Source organism: Stegostoma tigrinum, chromosome 10, assembly GCF_030684315.1.
Source record: "Stegostoma tigrinum isolate sSteTig4 chromosome 10, sSteTig4.hap1, whole genome shotgun sequence".
Taxonomy (NCBI): domain Eukaryota; kingdom Metazoa; phylum Chordata; class Chondrichthyes; order Orectolobiformes; family Stegostomatidae; genus Stegostoma; species Stegostoma tigrinum.
Window position 1 is genome coordinate 63,963,393 of NC_081363.1, and position 17,104 is coordinate 63,980,496.

A 17,104-nucleotide genomic window follows, 5' to 3' on the forward strand; every position below is an offset into this window, starting at 1 on the left:
GTGGGGGAAGGTAAGCCACAAGGAAGACACAAAGAGGCTGCAGGAACTCAGTAACAACAGCAACATGACAAGAGGAATACAAGTACAAAGGAAAAATGGAGAAACTGAATAATTTTTAAATGGTAGGATGTAGCAAAAGGTTTGAATTAATAGGGACTTGGCTATCCTTGTACACAGATCAACAAGTCAGCAAGTAGGTTTGGCAAGCAATTAGCAAGGTAAATGGTGTGTTAGCTTTTGCTGCAAGGAATAAGCAGAAAGAAATTTTACTATGACTAAACAGGGCATTAGTAGGTCCATATAACAAGAACTGTGTCCAGTTTTGGTCTTCTTACTTAGGCGAGAACATACTTGTTCTAGAATAAGTGTCACAAGCATTCACCAAGCAGGTTCATTGGCTGATGAACAGTTTTATGAGGAGAGGTTGATTAGTCTCAACCCACTGAAAGTGGAAGAGGAGTTATCAAAAACCACTGCCACGAGAGGCAAGCTAGGCAACTCTGTTGTGGGAATTGGAGGCAGCATGCTGGGATAGAGAGGAGATCATTGCAAAGGGAGACAAAATTTAAGATGATAGATCATAGCAGAGAAGGAAGTAATGCAGAAAAAGACGTCATCAACAATTAAAAATGACAAGCAACATTTTCTGCAGATAACTGTGAGAAGCTGGGTAGCTTTTTGTCTGCTCTAAAAGGCAAGTCAAGACAAGTTTCATGAGCCTTTAGACTTTGGTTGAGGAGGAAAGCACAAAAAAGGCAAGGCAAAGCAAAGCAAGGGAGACAGAGATTCAGTGATGGTTCAAAATAGGTGCAAAAGTGAGTGAGTAAGCACTGAAAAAGTGAGCAGGGAGCACGAAAATGCATTCTGTTAGAAAGAGGGTGAAGCTGCGATAGAGTTAGGGTTAGGGTTAGGGTTAGAGACAGAGTGAGTATGAGGTAGCAGGGAGCAGTTAATGCCACAATTCTGATGGAATTTATTGACTTTGTTCCTACACTGCCAGACATTCCTCCAGACTGCCGACACTGCACTGATCTGCATAACAATCTTGCAGCAGGTTGGTAGGATCTGGTGCCTTGACCTCTTCCCATCAGGCCTGGGTGAAGACGGTGGCCTCCTCCGCACCACCCCATGATCAAGGACCTCCAGATGATTGTCTGCAAAGTGGAGCATCAAACATCCCCCATCTCTGTCATGCCTAATGAGCTAATATAACAAACTGCGGAGGGCAGTTACAGTCTGACATGGTTTGTCTAGGTGCACAATGATGTTTTAAACATAGACCTGTGGTGGGGGTGGGATCCTGACCATTCTTCCGGCTACAGTGAGTGGTAGAATCAAGCTGGCATCATGCAAGGGGCGGGGTGGAGTTTGAGTTGATAGCCTGAAAATTCATGTCTGGCCTCTTGGAGAGAAACCCTCCATGAAAAAATTTGATGAAGTTGATGCTTAGCTGAAGAAATGTAAGATTCAGCCCAGTATTTTGATCCTGAATGGATTGAAAATCAACCACTTACCTTTGCATGTCTTCTGCATCAGAGATTCCTGGACAGGAGCCTCGTGTTATGAATCCATGAATCCGGTAGTGCAAAAAATCTTTACAGAAACAATACCCCCCCACATCGCAGCAATCACTGTAAAGTTTTCTGTGGTTTAAATGTCCAGTAATATAATTAGCCACTTCAACATCTCCTGTAAAAGAATGGCTTAACACTCAGTTTCCCTATTTGCAAATTCAAGCTGACCATGCCCAATCAAATCATTTTCAAACAAGTGTCTATTTATCCTTTATAATAGATTCTACTATGTTCCCCACTACTGCTGTAAGCCTAACAGGTTTGTAATTCCCTATTTTCTCCCTAACACCATTCCTAAACAGTGGGATGAAAGTTACCACCTTTAATCTTTAGCTATCATTCTAGAATCCAGAGAGGTTTGGAGGTTAGGAGGCAATTAGGACTGCAAATGCTGGAAGCTAGAGTCAATAAATGTGGGGCTGGAAAAGCACAGCAAGTCAGACAGCATCTGAGGAGCAGGGAAGTCAATGTTTTGAGCCGAAACCCTTCATCAGGATATCTGATCAGTAGTTAATTCTTCCAGCTATGGTGAATTGTAGAAACAGGTTAGCATCAAGCATGAGGGGTGCCATTTGAGTGGAGTAAATAGTTAATGAGATGCATTTGTTCAATAACAAATCATCAACTATCTCCATAGCCACCTACGTTAACACTCTGGGAATGTAAACTATCAGGTTCTGGGAATGTATCAACTTTCAGCCCATTAATTTCTCCAGAGTAATCTTAGAAATAAAAACTTCCGTCAACTCCTTATTGCCCATTGTGGATTTCTGTTTCTAAGAGCTTTTTTTGAATCTTCTTCGGTAAAAACAAATACTTGGGAAGAAATTAGGTTCTCTGCCATTTCTCTGTTCCCTATTGTAATTTCACCTGACTTTGATGTTATGGGACCCCAATTCAATTTAGCCAATAAATTTCTTTATACATACCCGTAGAAGCCTTTACAAATATTTTTATATGACATTCATATTCTATTCTCCATTTACCTTATCATTTTCTTGGTCCTTCTTTGTTGCATTCTTAAATCATCCCAATCCTCATATTTACTGCTATTTCTACCAACTTTATAGACCTTTTAATCTTAAACAATCCTAAACCCCTTTATTGACTGGCCTTTTTGAGATTTACCCTTTAAAGGAGTGTATAGTTATTATAAGCCTTTTCATCATTCTTTGAAGACTGTCCATTTATAGTTCAGCCTTTAATGTATTTTCTCAATACAACCAATCCTTTTGTGCCTCATGCCTTCATAATTTCCCTTCTTAAATTTGACAGCCCAGCTTCAGTTTGAACTACCTCACTTTCAAATATAATGTAAAATTCTATCATATTATGGCTACTCGTCCCTAAGGATTCTTGTGCAAAAAGACTGTTAATTTGCTGTTTTTCATAACATGGTATCACACCTAAAATATTATGTTGGTTCGTCAACAGACTCCTTCATCAAACCCTTCCTTACCCTCCCTGATTTAATGAAATCCACTTTTTTTTAAATGCTCTCAGTTATCTTTCCGAGTACTACTGAGTGACAGGAATATCACTTCTATGAAGAGATTTGAAATACTTTCCATGTTATAAACATTATATCAAATAGGTATTCTTTGAAATACCTCAACAAAAACATTATCTGCAATTGTTTCATTGGTTTTTAATGCATTTCTTCAATAATACAGATTATCTCCCCTCTGATTCAGCCAATTAATAATATGTTTTTTTGTTTCTGCTTTAAAAACTACTTTATGGCCAAAGCGTCACGACATGACTCAAAGTTACCAGATCTGTATTCTCCTCCCTGAAAGCAGGACTTTTTATGTGGGGTTGGGGATGTAAATTTGGGTGTTACTTCAGTCGAACCTGTCCTTGCCAGGAATTTATATTCCTAAGGGTGAGACCTCAACCACATCTGGGAAAGCTGGAGACAACTTTCCAAGCACACATTAGCAGAAGCAAGCACTCCGTAGTGTTGCTGCTGGGACAAAAAAAAGCTGTGGGCTGTTTGATTGAAAATTAAAGATAGAGCAGCATTAAATCCCACCACACCAGCCCTCGCCACCCCCCCAAATTCCATACATAAAATTCAGCCCACATGTTATCACAGGACAATTTAACCGAGAAGTATAGTTTATGTTGGATTTAAAGAAAAGACTTAAGCTTCATCAAGAGTTACATTGCAATCTATTCCAAACTAACCATATTTAATAATGTATCTTGAATTTTGTACTTCTTAATTTCAGTCTTAATATGTATTAACTCACATTCTCCATCAGATATCATTTAAAATTTAATAACCTACATTATATTAATTTTTTTTCTCTATTTCAGGACATAATAAGATTAGTTTAGTGACTTTTTTGAATTGTTTCTTTCCATGCCTATCTGTTATTATCTTGAATCTTGCCTGGAAAAGTTAAGCAGAATTGCCAGAGAACTCCTGTGTTTGAAGAGGAATACTAATCGCTTTTGTTTCTTTAAATTTCTTGTCATTACTGCTTTAATGCCACAGGAAGCAAACTACTTCTAGGTAGCACCTCATAAATAGTGTTTAGGATTGTCAACCTCATAATTTTAACTGTATTTGTTTCATCCTCAATATGAGGAAAGAATTGCAAATATACAGTAACCTGTTGCCTTTGCAAGCAAAATGTGTTTGGAATCAAATAATCATATTCAATTCCACCACTTGAATCAATAACCTCAACATTTAAAGTATCATTTAAATATTTCTCATGCTTAACCTTAATAACTATCCAAGAAACTAAGCTTATCAAGGATATGCAATTTTTACATTTGTGCCAAAACTGGCTGAGATCTCTTCAAAGAGATCCATTGGGATAATCTGCCACTTGTGGATAATAAAATCTTGACTGCAACAAAGCATGAATATTCTGCATGTGCCCTGGAAAAAGTATCAGTAGCTCTTCAAAGCCTTAGTCAGTGACTTGCTGTTTTGGGTAATTAGGATCCTTTTGATCATGGAGATGAAAGGAGTCATTTTCTGCTTGGCTGGATCACAGTGATTCTATTTTACATTGCTTTTTATACCCACTTCTGCTGCATGATTACTATTTAAACTATCAGCTACAAAACTTAGGGTTTGTGAGTTCATTGTTTTGGGACTTTCACAAACTAAATTAGTACTTGATGATGCATCCATTTAACCTAGTTGCACATTAAGAACAGTAGGCTAGAAATTGGATTGCACAATAGCCATTTTTTTAGACAAGCTGTGGGTGCTGAAAGGTTTTACTCACACTGCAAGTCTGATTGATCAAGGGTCCACCTCGACCAATATGCACTCAAATCAGAACCAATGCCCATCTCGAAAAATTGTTCTGAACTGTCAGTAGCCACAATTGTATATACTGTCCTGAGGAAGCCACTGGACCCAAAATGTTAACTGATTTTTTTCTTCATAGATGCTGCCAGACCTGCTGAGCTTTTCCGGCAATTTCTGTTTCTGTTCATTGTATATACTGTATTTTTTTAGACTGGGGGCATAAAAATTTGAAAAGAACTGTTTTAAATTAAACAGCTGTGGAAGATGATGTGGCAGTGTTTTTTAAACTAAAATGGGAGCTCATTGGGCGCTGTCTGTATAAGGTTCCCTTATTCACACTGTGGAGAGAAGGTCAGGCACCTCAGTTTGTTGGGGGCTTTTCGGGCCAGTTTTGCCAAGTGACAGACTTTTGATTGGTTTTTCAACCAGAGCCAGCGGTGTGTGTTCAGGAGTGCTCAGAGTAGTAAAAGCTGCTTGATTAGTTCCTGCCACGGCTTTCTGTTTGGACAGGACAGTAGAAGTATTTAGCCTGTGAAGGAGAAAGCATCTCTCCCTTTCTTACTTCTGTAAGTTGAGAGAACAGAAGGCATCTGAGCTGCTAGTCACTCTTTTTCTCTCTCTCCCTCTCTTTGAAAATTCCCTTCATCAAAAGTAAAAGGGGAGAAACTCTTCAGAAACACTGAAAGAGTGAATCTTCAATTAATGAATGAAAAGTGAAAATTGGAGTGTTCACAATCTCATGCCATCATCAAAGAGCCACAATATTCTGGAAGGGAATTGAAGGGAAACATTTTATCACTTGTAATCTGGGCTGATGGCAGAAATGTGCTTTGCTGATTTTTTTTTGTTTCTTCCCCACTCACAATATTTGTGCCTTATTTTGTCTCTTTGTGCGTCAGTTTAATGGAAGTCTCTTAAAGGGGGTAAATTTAAGTTATAGAGGGTGATAAGTGAGCAATTCCAGTTTCTTTTCTGTTAAAAACAATCTGTGTGCACTAAATTGCTGTTCTCTTGTTAAGAACAGAAACAAATTGTGTATTTTCTTTTAATGTGGGTTTGTCAGTGTGTGAATTGGGGACTTTGGATATTTCGATTAAACCTTTTCACGTTTGTGATGATTCTGGGAATAGTGGAACTTGATTTCCAGTATATTACCCCAGTGAGAGATGATGTGAAACACTGATGTAAATTTTCTCAGGTGAGAGTTCAAAGTAGCAGTCTTTAAAGGGACCCTGGTAGAGGCAAAATAGATGGTAAAACATTTCTAATTGGTTGCATTTGTGGCTAATGCCCCCGTTAGGTGGAAGACTAAGTCCACATGCCATGTGAAAAATTGAAGCAACGTGTGATGAGATGGCCATAAAACAGAAAACTGTTTGCTAGGCCTCGAAGGTTTAAGGTGATATCCAGCAGATTTCATGAACCATTTTCTCTGTTCTAGATGCAGAACATAGAACATAGAACATTACAGCGCAGTACAGGCCTGCAGCTGCACTGTAAACCTCTCAGAGGTGACTGACCGACATGCTGCCTCATTGGACATGATTGTGTTCCCCACCCTTTGCTCATACCCTAATTATTCATCTGGAATACTTCATCTGATCCTCATGGGTTTAGGTATGATGGTCCATAGTCACTATACAGTTCATGGCATAAGTCAGGAACAGAGCAATTTCTGGGTTAATATTTTTAAAAGCATGTTGTAAAAAAAAGTAATTGAATTCTCAGCGTGTGTGACTTAATTCAACTATTTAATTTCATCGAGAATGTGGAGTTCATGAAATAATTATCTCCAGAGAGTCGTCCAGCCAGTAACAGAAAGTGTCACTCGAAAGAATAGATTTTGCAGCTTAAAGTCGAGACATAAGTGTAAAATTAATGAATGGAGGCTGCAGATTCGGAAAGCAGAATTAATTCCCTTCAAGTTCTTCAGAAAACTAATGAATATAGACACAAAATTTGACTGATTTTGCAGATCAATGGCATGAACTTTGACATGGTCCTCAAAGGTGACCAGAACACTAATTTTATTCATGAAGAGTCTGATGGCTGTGCACAGTTCTGTGAAGTGCACATTGATATAACTGGCACAGAAGAAGCCAAGAAGTCATAAATAGTTTCACCATGGTTAGCTGAATTGTTCTCTAAAGCATTCAATCCCTTCTGAATTATTTCCCTGCTTCTTTGAGGAAGCACAGCCTCAGAAAAACTAAAAGAGATTGTGTCATTATATTTCAAATACTATCCTACAACTTTTGTGCCCACAGCTAGTGTTATGGGAAGGAACATTGTGAGAAGGGGTTGATGTTTGTTGCACGCTTTATAAGTCATTTCCTGAGAATGCAGGAAGAGATAAACCTCCTCTGTATAAATCCTGGCACTTTTTAGAATATCATTCAACTTCTTGTACTTTTCTTTCCAATGCAGTTCAGAGAGTACATTCAGTCATTCAGCTTGCATGTATGTGGTTTGTAGATAAAGTTAGCACTGTCCCTTCCACTCCTATAAGTTCTTCATTGCTTCGACAGAAGCAAGGCCTCCAGCGAATCATTACTACAATCTGTGAACCTTTAAACTTTCCCTCTGTGCAATACAGAAAATTATGAACTTCTGTTGATGTTGATTATTAGTCCTTCAGGAGCTGCTTTACTCAATATAGGATCAAAGAGTTATCCCTACATGTACCTGAACAAACCTCGATAGGTATGGCTTGCCTCACAAGATTCATTGTGCCCGGGGAAATGTTTATCCCTCAACTAACATCATGAAAACCAATTATTATATTTGCAGTTTGTGAGCCCTCGTTGTAGGCAGATTAGTTTCATATTTCCTACATGCCAACAAGTACATAATTGATTATAAAGTGTTTTGGAGCATCACTAATGCCCACATTGTTGATTTGGTGCAGTCCTGACTTTTTATTTTGAGAAAATCATGATATTTTGAAAACAATCAGCAACATTATAAATTAACAACCTAAAATATCCTTTTAAAAAGGTAAATTCACCCCATCTCCCAACGTTATCAGATTTAAAATTTTCGAGGATCTGAATCTGCATCTTCTCTTAAAAGCAAATCACTTTGTTCTGATCATATCCTGGACCAAGTTATATTACAATCCATCCATCAGTTGGTGAAACATATTGCTTAGAGACAAACAGATGAGCAAATAGGCAAAAAACATTGATCTTCTTGCTTTCAGTGTTGGAGGTAATTATTTTCAAAGATATGGATTCAGGATTAAATGTTAATTTACAAACAAGTATGCATGTTTACTACAAAGAAAGAAATTACAAACTCAATATGTGTATTTCATGAAGGAAACATGAAGATCTATGATTTGATAAATCTTGGCCAAATAGTATAGATAATATTCCGTTTGTTATGTACTTCACGAGAGTAAATAACTTATGCAGCAAATTGTGTAAATTTAATTGGTAATTATAAATTTTAGTTTTAGCTGTACTTGACTAAGAGTGCACTTCTTTTTGTTTCTGTTTCACTTTACACACATTTGGGTATTTTAGCTATAAAAGTAGTGGAAACAAGGCCTCAACACCTAGTCATCTTTACTTATTCATTGTGAGGGACTCTTTAGTGTCTCAACTGAAGAACAGAATGGAAAACATAATTTTTCCTATTGATTCCATTACCCCCAATCCTTTCCCTCTACCTCTTACCCCCTATCCCATCCTCCCTCAACACTATAGATGGTATTTTCCTTTTCTCTTGTGTCCCCTTCCAAACTCTCCCTGTAACTGTGGCCCTATTTCATGATTTTCCTTGATCTTATAAAACTTATCTTTGAGGCCATACTCACCCAGATTCCAACTGCCTACTGTTGGCCTTGCATTACCTCTTTTTCAGCTTGCTTGCTCCTTATGCTCACCAGCTCTCCTTTGTGTTCCCCATTTCAATATGCAGCTCCATAAATCCTACTGACACTCCTAATAGCCACAGGCAATCAATGAATTTACATTCTCAGTTTTTTCCTTTCCTGTTGCTGATTTTTTTTCATTGAAAGAAACACAGTTTGGGATTAAAAGTAAAAAATTCCATGAATCCTTTATGGTTCTGATCCGATACCACATCATGAGATTGCACCATAATTATTGTTTCTGCAGGTTGGGGTGTTCATGGCATATTAATAAATGTGAAGGATTCTTATGCATCCCAACCAAGAAGTCAGATCTATCTAAAATTGTATCAGAGATGATGGGAACTGTAGATGCTGGAGAATCGAGATAGCAAAGTATGGAGCTGGATGAACACAGCAGGTCAAGCAACATCTTAGGAGCACAGAAGTTGACATTTCAGGCCTAGACCCTTCATCAGAAAAGCTTTTCTGATGCAGGGGTAGGGCCCGAAACCTCAGCTTTTGTGCTCCTAAAATGCTGCTTGACCTGATGTGTTCATCCAGCTCCAGACTTTGCTATCTACCTAAAATGTTCTGACAACGTAAACCAAAACTCTAACCCAAAGTCAGGAATCCACATTTTGGTCTCCACATCATTAAGTTATTCCCATGCCCCTGCCTTTTAAAAATTTTGAGTAGGGCCAGAAGATTGCACTTCCAGTATACTTTCTCATGATGTGGAGAGGCTGTGTTCTAAAAGCTTGTGTGATTTCAAATAAACCTGTTGGACTCTAGCCTGGTGTTGTGTGACTTCATACTTTCTCGTAACATTGGGGACAATACATGACATACATATTATTTATAAAACACTATGAGCTTTAAATACAATAGCATTGTCCCATTGTGTAATTCATACTTATCTCTAGTTTAAAACATGATGCTTGCATTGATTGAGAGGCTTATCATATCCACGAGAGCTGCCCCAAAGCACTATAAGCACATGATATAATTTGAAATGCAGTATCTTTTATCATGTAGTAAATCTTGCTGCTATTCTGCACATAGCAATATTCCACAAGCAAATAATATAATTATTTAATTTTAATTGAGGAAGGATTGTTCACTCGGGGTATTAGAGAACTCCTTCCAGTTTTTCCAATCAACCTGATGGAATATCTATCTGAACTACTTGGACAGTCACACTGGGAACCATGTTAACTCACCTCAGTCTTTATCATAAGACCATAAAACCATATGACATCGGAGTGGAAATTAGACTATTCGACCCATTGAGTCTGCTCCGCCATTCATCATGGCCGATAGGTTTCTCAACCGCATTCTCCTGCTTTCCCCCCATGACCTTTGACCCTCTTGACAATCAAGAGCCAATCTATCTCCATCTTAAATATTGGCTCAATGACCTGGCCCCCACAGCCTTCTGTGGCAATGAATTCCATAGATTCACCACTCTCTGGCTGAAGGGTTTCTCCTTATCTCCATTCTAAATTATGTTCCCTTTACTCCAAGGCAGTGCCCTTGGGTCCTTGTCTTTCCTGTTAATGGAAACATCTTCCCAACATCCACTCTGTCCAGGCCATTCAGTATTCTGTTAGTTTCAATTAGACCCTCCTCATCCATCACGTAAAGGCCCAGAGCCCTCAAACATTCCTCGTACGTTGAGCCTTTAATTCCTGAGATCATCCTTATAGACCTCCTCTGGACCCACTCCATGGCCAGGAAATCCGTCCTGAGGTATGGGACCCAAAATTGCTCACTATACTTGCAATGTGGTCTGGCCAGAGCTTTATAAAGACTCAGAATTATGTCCCTGCTTTTATATTCTAGCTCTCTCGAAATAAATGCCAAAATTGTATTTGCATTCCTAAGTACTGCCGCAATTTACAAGTTTATTTTAAGAGAATCCTGGACTAGAACTCCCAAGACCCTTTGCACTTCAGATTTCTGAATTTTTCTCCCCATTTCTAAATTAGCCAATGCCCCTAATCTTTCTACCAAAGTGCTTGGCATCATACTTTCCCCACTTTGTATTCCATCTGTCACTTCTTTGTCTACTCTCCTAACCTGTCCAAACCCTTCTGCAGCCTCCCCACCTCCTCAATACTATCTATCCCTCTACCTATTTTGTATTATTTGAAAACTTCGACAGAATGCCGTCAGTTCCTTCATCTAGATCATTAATGTATAAAATGAAAACTTGTGACCCCAACACGGACCCTTGTGATCTTTTGATCAGGCTGCATTTGTGGAGGGAGAAGCAGAATTTACATTTCAGAGCAACGGCCTTTCATCCACACTCTAAATTATTCAATGTATAGGTGATTCCAAACTAAGTCTAAGAGGCAAGGAGATAGGATAATATGGGGAATGGTAAAAGGAAAGGTCTGTAATAGTTTGGAAGGCAGGAAACATGAACTGGTGAAAGAGATGATGGTGCAGAAGGAGGCAGTCAAAGCAGTTGTAAAGAAACAAAGGATACATAGAGAGGAGAGAGATAGTAGGAAATGATACATCTAGAGGAAATTTAACAGCAGTAGCAGAATCATCAGCTGCCGTTTGAAAAATGCAAGAAACTTGATTTGAAATGTTGAACTCAGTATTGAATTTGTACAAATGGCATGCATTTAATCAAGAGGAGAGGTGCTGTTTCTTTAGCAGCAGTTGAACATCATTGGAGGAGTGCCAGGCAAGGACAGAGCAGTTACTGTTGGAATGGGAGGGAGAATTAAGATGACAGGCAGCTGGAAAATTAATCACAATTCTTGATTTCTAAAATACTACAGGCACCAATCAACCAATCTGTACCCAATCTGCCCAATAGAAAGCAGGCTGCAGAATGAAGAGCGGCTATATGGAATGAATTGAAATACAGGCAAATTTCATCTGGAAAGAATGTTTCATGCACTGGACATTGGAAAGAGAGGAAGTAAAACAGCAAATAATGTACTTATCGTGCCTCTGTGGTAAAGTGCAGTGGGATGGAGCTAGGGTTTGGGGATGACTGAAAATAGGACCAGTGTGCGAAGGAGTGAATGATTCCTTCAGAATTACAAAATGGGAGAAGAGAGATGTTTAGTGGTGATATCTTATTGGTAGAAATGGGAGAGAGTGATGCATTCAATGTAAAGGCTGGTGTGGTGGTATGCAAGAGCAAGAGAATGTTCCGGGGAAGAAGGGAAACAAATGAGATCACACATCTTAGAAATAGAATGGATCGGTCAATGATATTAGAGTGAAATCTTCAGCTGAGGCAAAGGAAGCCATGTAGTAAACACTATTATGGAAGATGATGTCATCAAAATAAATCTGAACACGCTGGGAAAATGGAATAGAAGCAGGCTGAAAACAAGTATAGCCAAAGTAGCTAGTACGTGTCAGAAACAAAAACAGAAATTGCCGGAAAATCTCAGCAGGTCTGCAGCTTTTGTGCAGAGATTGCAGAGTTAACGTTTCAGGTCCAGTGACCTTTCTTCAGAATCTGTCATTTGGTTTATTATGAATAGTATAGTAGTAGGCTGATAGCCTACCACTGGTGTTGGAGAAAGAGAAATTGAGGACAGGAATGAAAGAGCCACAGGCAGAGCATGTAGAGGATTACATAAAGGTGGGACATTAAAAGCAAAGCTTATGAAATCATGGAGTTCTGGGCAAGAGTAAGAACAACATCGATACAGTTATCATCATCATTAAAATAAACGTGAGTCAGGGACTGAAGCAGGACAGGAATAAATAATGCCTCCTACATCCCACAGCTAAGACCCATGTGGGTACCCTCAACAACACCATTTATTTGAAGGAAGGAAGAGAATCAAAGGAGATAATGTTTAATATGACAACAACCAGGAAAAAGGTGATTGGTGGTGGATGGGAATTGGGCAGGTCTTTGGTGGGTGAAGAAGCAGAGAGCCCTCAGGCTGTCCTGATGAAGTTGAGTCTGTGCAGGGATTGAACATCCTAAGTGTAAAGTAAACAGTCCGTTCTTGAAACTGGAGACCCTTAGATTCGCAGAGAGATGTGGAAGGAAGATACAGGGCGAGATACGGGGCAAGAATGATAGAGATGATCAATTAGTTTTGTTCGTGGATCTCACAGGGAGGTAAAATAAGACAGTGCTATGTTTGTGGAATGAGCTTAGAAGCCATGAAAGGAAATTCCCTTAAGGAGATGGAATCAGTGACAACCTGGAAAACAGTGATCAAGTGTTTTGGAGCCATGATCCAACAGGAGATAGGGGCTAGTATTGAAGAGTTGGTGTAAGCCTGTAATTGATAACGTTTGGTTTGCCAAGTAACATCAGCACCATTCTTGTTAGCTATTTTAATTACAATGTTAGGATTGGACTTCAGAAAACACAGTTAAGACGGAGTTAGGTTGAAGTGGATATAATAAGTGGAATGGAAAAGCTGAGATAACTAAAGTCATGTCATAAGTTCACAATGAAAAGTCAAGAGGCCAGAGGAAGGAGTGCAAGTGGAATGCTGAATATTAGAAGTTGATTCCATTGTGTGGGAAGAGGATTCCTAACAAAGATATATAAAGAACATCAAGACTAAAATGAGGAAGAAGAGCTCATTGTCATACCAACCTCGATATTGATTGAGATGAGGTTAGAAGGAATTGATGCTATTGTTTTCACCGGCCACTTAGGGAGAGTCAGAGAGTTTAGTGAAAAAAGAATTCATAAGTTGAAATTGACAAAAGGAATTGATGTAGCTCTTCAAAGATTCAAACAAGCAATACAGATGATGGGAATTCTGTAGATACAGTATATCTTGACTTCCAGAAGGCATTTGATAAGACACCACACAAAAGGTAAGAACACATGGGATTAATATATTAATATTAGCTTGAGTAGAGGATTGGCTAGCCAACAGAAAGCAGAGAGTCAAGGTACAAAGGTTTTTTTCTGTTTGGCTAGATATACTACTTGGGCTCCATAACATTCGGTGCTCGGATTCTGACAACTTATAAATATGTTAATAATTTGGATGCAAGAATAGAAAGTAGCCAAATTTTCAGATGACACTAAAAGAGGTAAGAGAGTAATTTTTGATGAAGAAATAAGAAATTTACAAATGGATATAGTTTAGGTCAATGTGTTTAAATTTTGCAGTTGGGGTCTGTTGTGAAGGTACGAGTTTATTGTAAGGTTACCCATTTTGGTCAGAAGAATAGAAAGGCAACTTATTATTTAAATGGAAAGAAACCTCAAAGTTCTTAGGTGCAGCGGGATCTGGGTGTCATCTTCTGTGAATCGCAAAAAGGACTAATGTGCAGGCCCAGCTGGTAATAAGGAAGGCAAATGGAATTTTTACATTAATTGTTAAAGGAATGGAGTATAAAATTAGGAAAATGTTACTGCAACTGTACAAGGCATTAGTGAGACCACACCTGGAGTATTGTGTCTGGGTTTGGTTCCTTTATTTGAGAAGGAATGTAACTTCATTGGAGGTAATTCAGAGGAAGTTCACTAGATTGATTCCACAGATGAAGGATTTGTCTTTTGAGGATAGAATAGAATAGAATGGAATTGAACAGAATAGAAATTTATTGTCATGTGTACTTTTACATGAAAAAATACAATGAAAAGATTTGTAAGTCTCCCCAACACGGTACCTATATCAATGACAGAAGTCATACACAATTGTAAGTAAGGGAGGTAATGGCCGAATGGTACTATCACTGGACTGTTAATTTAGAGACCTGGGTTTGAATCCCGCCATGACAGATGGTGGAATTTGCATTCAATAAATATCTAGAATTAACAGTCGAATGATCACCGTGAATCTATTGTCGGTTGTAAGGAAAAATCCATCTGGTTCACTAAAGACCTTTAGGGAAGGAAACTGCCATCCTTACCTGGTCTGGTCTACATGTGACTCCAGACCCACAGCAATGTGTTTGACTCTTAACTGCCGTCTCGGCAATTAGGGATGGTCAATACATTCTCCTCACCAGCGACGCCCTCATCCCACGAATGAATCAAGAAAAAAGAATATAAAACTGAGGCAAATTTCATCACAGTTCTGCAGCTCAGGAAAAGCTGATTAAGGAACAATGGAATACCCTGAAGACACAGCAGGATGAGACCGCCATGCTAGAATACCTGGAAACCGAAGATGAAGAAGACCTCCACACAGGGACGAGACCTCCATGCTGGGGCAAGACCACAATGCTGGAACAACACCGCCACACCAGGAGGTCTCCACACTGTACCTAGTCCACCACTTTTCCTCCTTCAGGTATCCAGCCTGGCCACAGATCTGGAGCCTCAGCTTAGCCTACAAGTCTGGGCTGGGCGATGACCTCTTCCTGGCTCGCTGGGAGACTCTGGGCTGGGGTGGAGTCACTGGAGGCCTCCTTCTTCACTTGCCACTCTGCAGACTTACAAAAAAAAAACAAACAAAAGAAAATGAAAAGGAAATGAGCTAAATAGAAAAGAAGGGAAAAAGAGAAAAAAGTCAAAGAGATCAAACAGGCCCCAGGCTGAGGCACCTACTCCAGTACCATGTTGGGAAAAAAAGAGTGAATGAGCAGTTTAGGTTTAAACTCTCTGGACTTTAGAAGAATGAAAGCAGATCTAATTGAGTAATGCAAGATGCTAAAGGGAGTTGACAAAATGGACTTAGAAATCATGATACTTTGTGTGTAACAATTTAGAATAAGAAGTTATAATTTTAGGATAAGCGGTAGCAGATTTAAAAGAGATGAGAAATTACTTCTCTCAAAAGGGCATGTATTTGTGGAATTCATTACCCCAGGGTCCAGTGGATGCTGGGACATTGAGTAAATCTAAGTAGGTGATAAATAGATATTTAATTAGAAATAGGTTAAAGAGTTATAGCGAGCAGGCAGAAAAGGAGTTGAGGTCAAGATGAGATCAGCTATCATTGCATCAAATAGCGGAGCAGTCATGAGACGCTGAATTGCCTATTCCTGTTCCCAATTCTTGTGTTCTTATGTCGAGCAAAGAAGAATCTAGAAGTGCTGCTGTACAAGATTTATTAAAATTTATGACCCTTGACATCAGAAAAATTGAAAAAATTTTTTTGTTAAAGGGTCAGATGAGGTGAATGATAGGTCAGGGCAACACAAAATGGGCCAATGCCATTGGAGAGAGAAGTCAAGAAGATGTATAGGGTGGCACCGACTATTGAAAATGGATTTCAGATTGTTGTGAGGACAGTGATTTGCTGCATGTAATGAAGATATCTATAATTATGGGTGTATTAAATTTGAGTGCTTTGGAATATGTCAGACCAGAAGACAATTGCTGGAGAAGGAAACATTGCTGTGAAAGTGAATTCTGTTCCATTTGCGATCAAAATAGAACGTTATAATATCCATCCAAAGCAATACAATTCATTTCAGAGGTAGCTAAGCTCACTCTTTATGTTGTTTTGGTAAGAAGTAACAATTATATCTTATCCTTGGAAAAACACAAGTAAGAGTCACACAGATGATCGTCAGCATTGATGGGCAGAAAAATGAAGAAAGGTGAAATAAAATTCAACTTTCAATGCTTGCAAAGAAGTCACTAAAAAAATCCACAAATATATTTAAGATAGTAATTGACACAGAGAGAGTTACTCTGGGAAGTTATTTAAAAGAAAACAAATGAAATCGAACAAGGCCAGAGTTGAAAGAGATAAAAGACAAATTTAGAATTAATTAGGAAGTTAAAGTGGTGGATAGTTCCAATGAACTTCTGGATAGGACATTCGAGACAAAAGAAAACTGGAAAATAATATAACTGTAGGATCCCACACTGGGGGAATGTGAGGATTTTCTGAATGGATGAGCTAAGATGTCCTTGGCGATATTTATCTTGAAATCTTTCACTATTGTTCCTGACCTTTCACCTTGGTAGCTCAATATCAGAAATGTCAAATATTGCGGTTGCATTTTGTGGTGCAATGAATGGAAGTAGTCAAAACCTAAATTCAATTGAGCAAAATGGAACCTGTGGAGCTGCGATTAATCTAAAAATCACCCACTTCCATTAGAAGGCCACTTTGTTCAGATAAGCTGTGTGGCCCTAGCAAACAGATTTCTGTGCCAACCCATTTGTCCCTATATAAAGACATGCTTGTTAGCTTCTTCCAGGATTACTGCCTTTGCCTGTACCATCCAATATCTTGCTGAGCTTTAGAATTTCACAGAGAATGTAAAATCTTTCATGTAACAGCATCAGAAAAGAGTCCCATGCAGCGGGATGTAACTGAGTTACAAAACTAGCTGGCAATTAACAGTTGGCACTGCTGATGCTCTGAATTTAAATTGCAGGAGGCAAAAGAACTCTATGTAGCAATGTGACAAATTAATGATGCGAATAATTCAGGGGTGTGGGAGAAATTTCAGTTCTTTACTTTGTGTTTC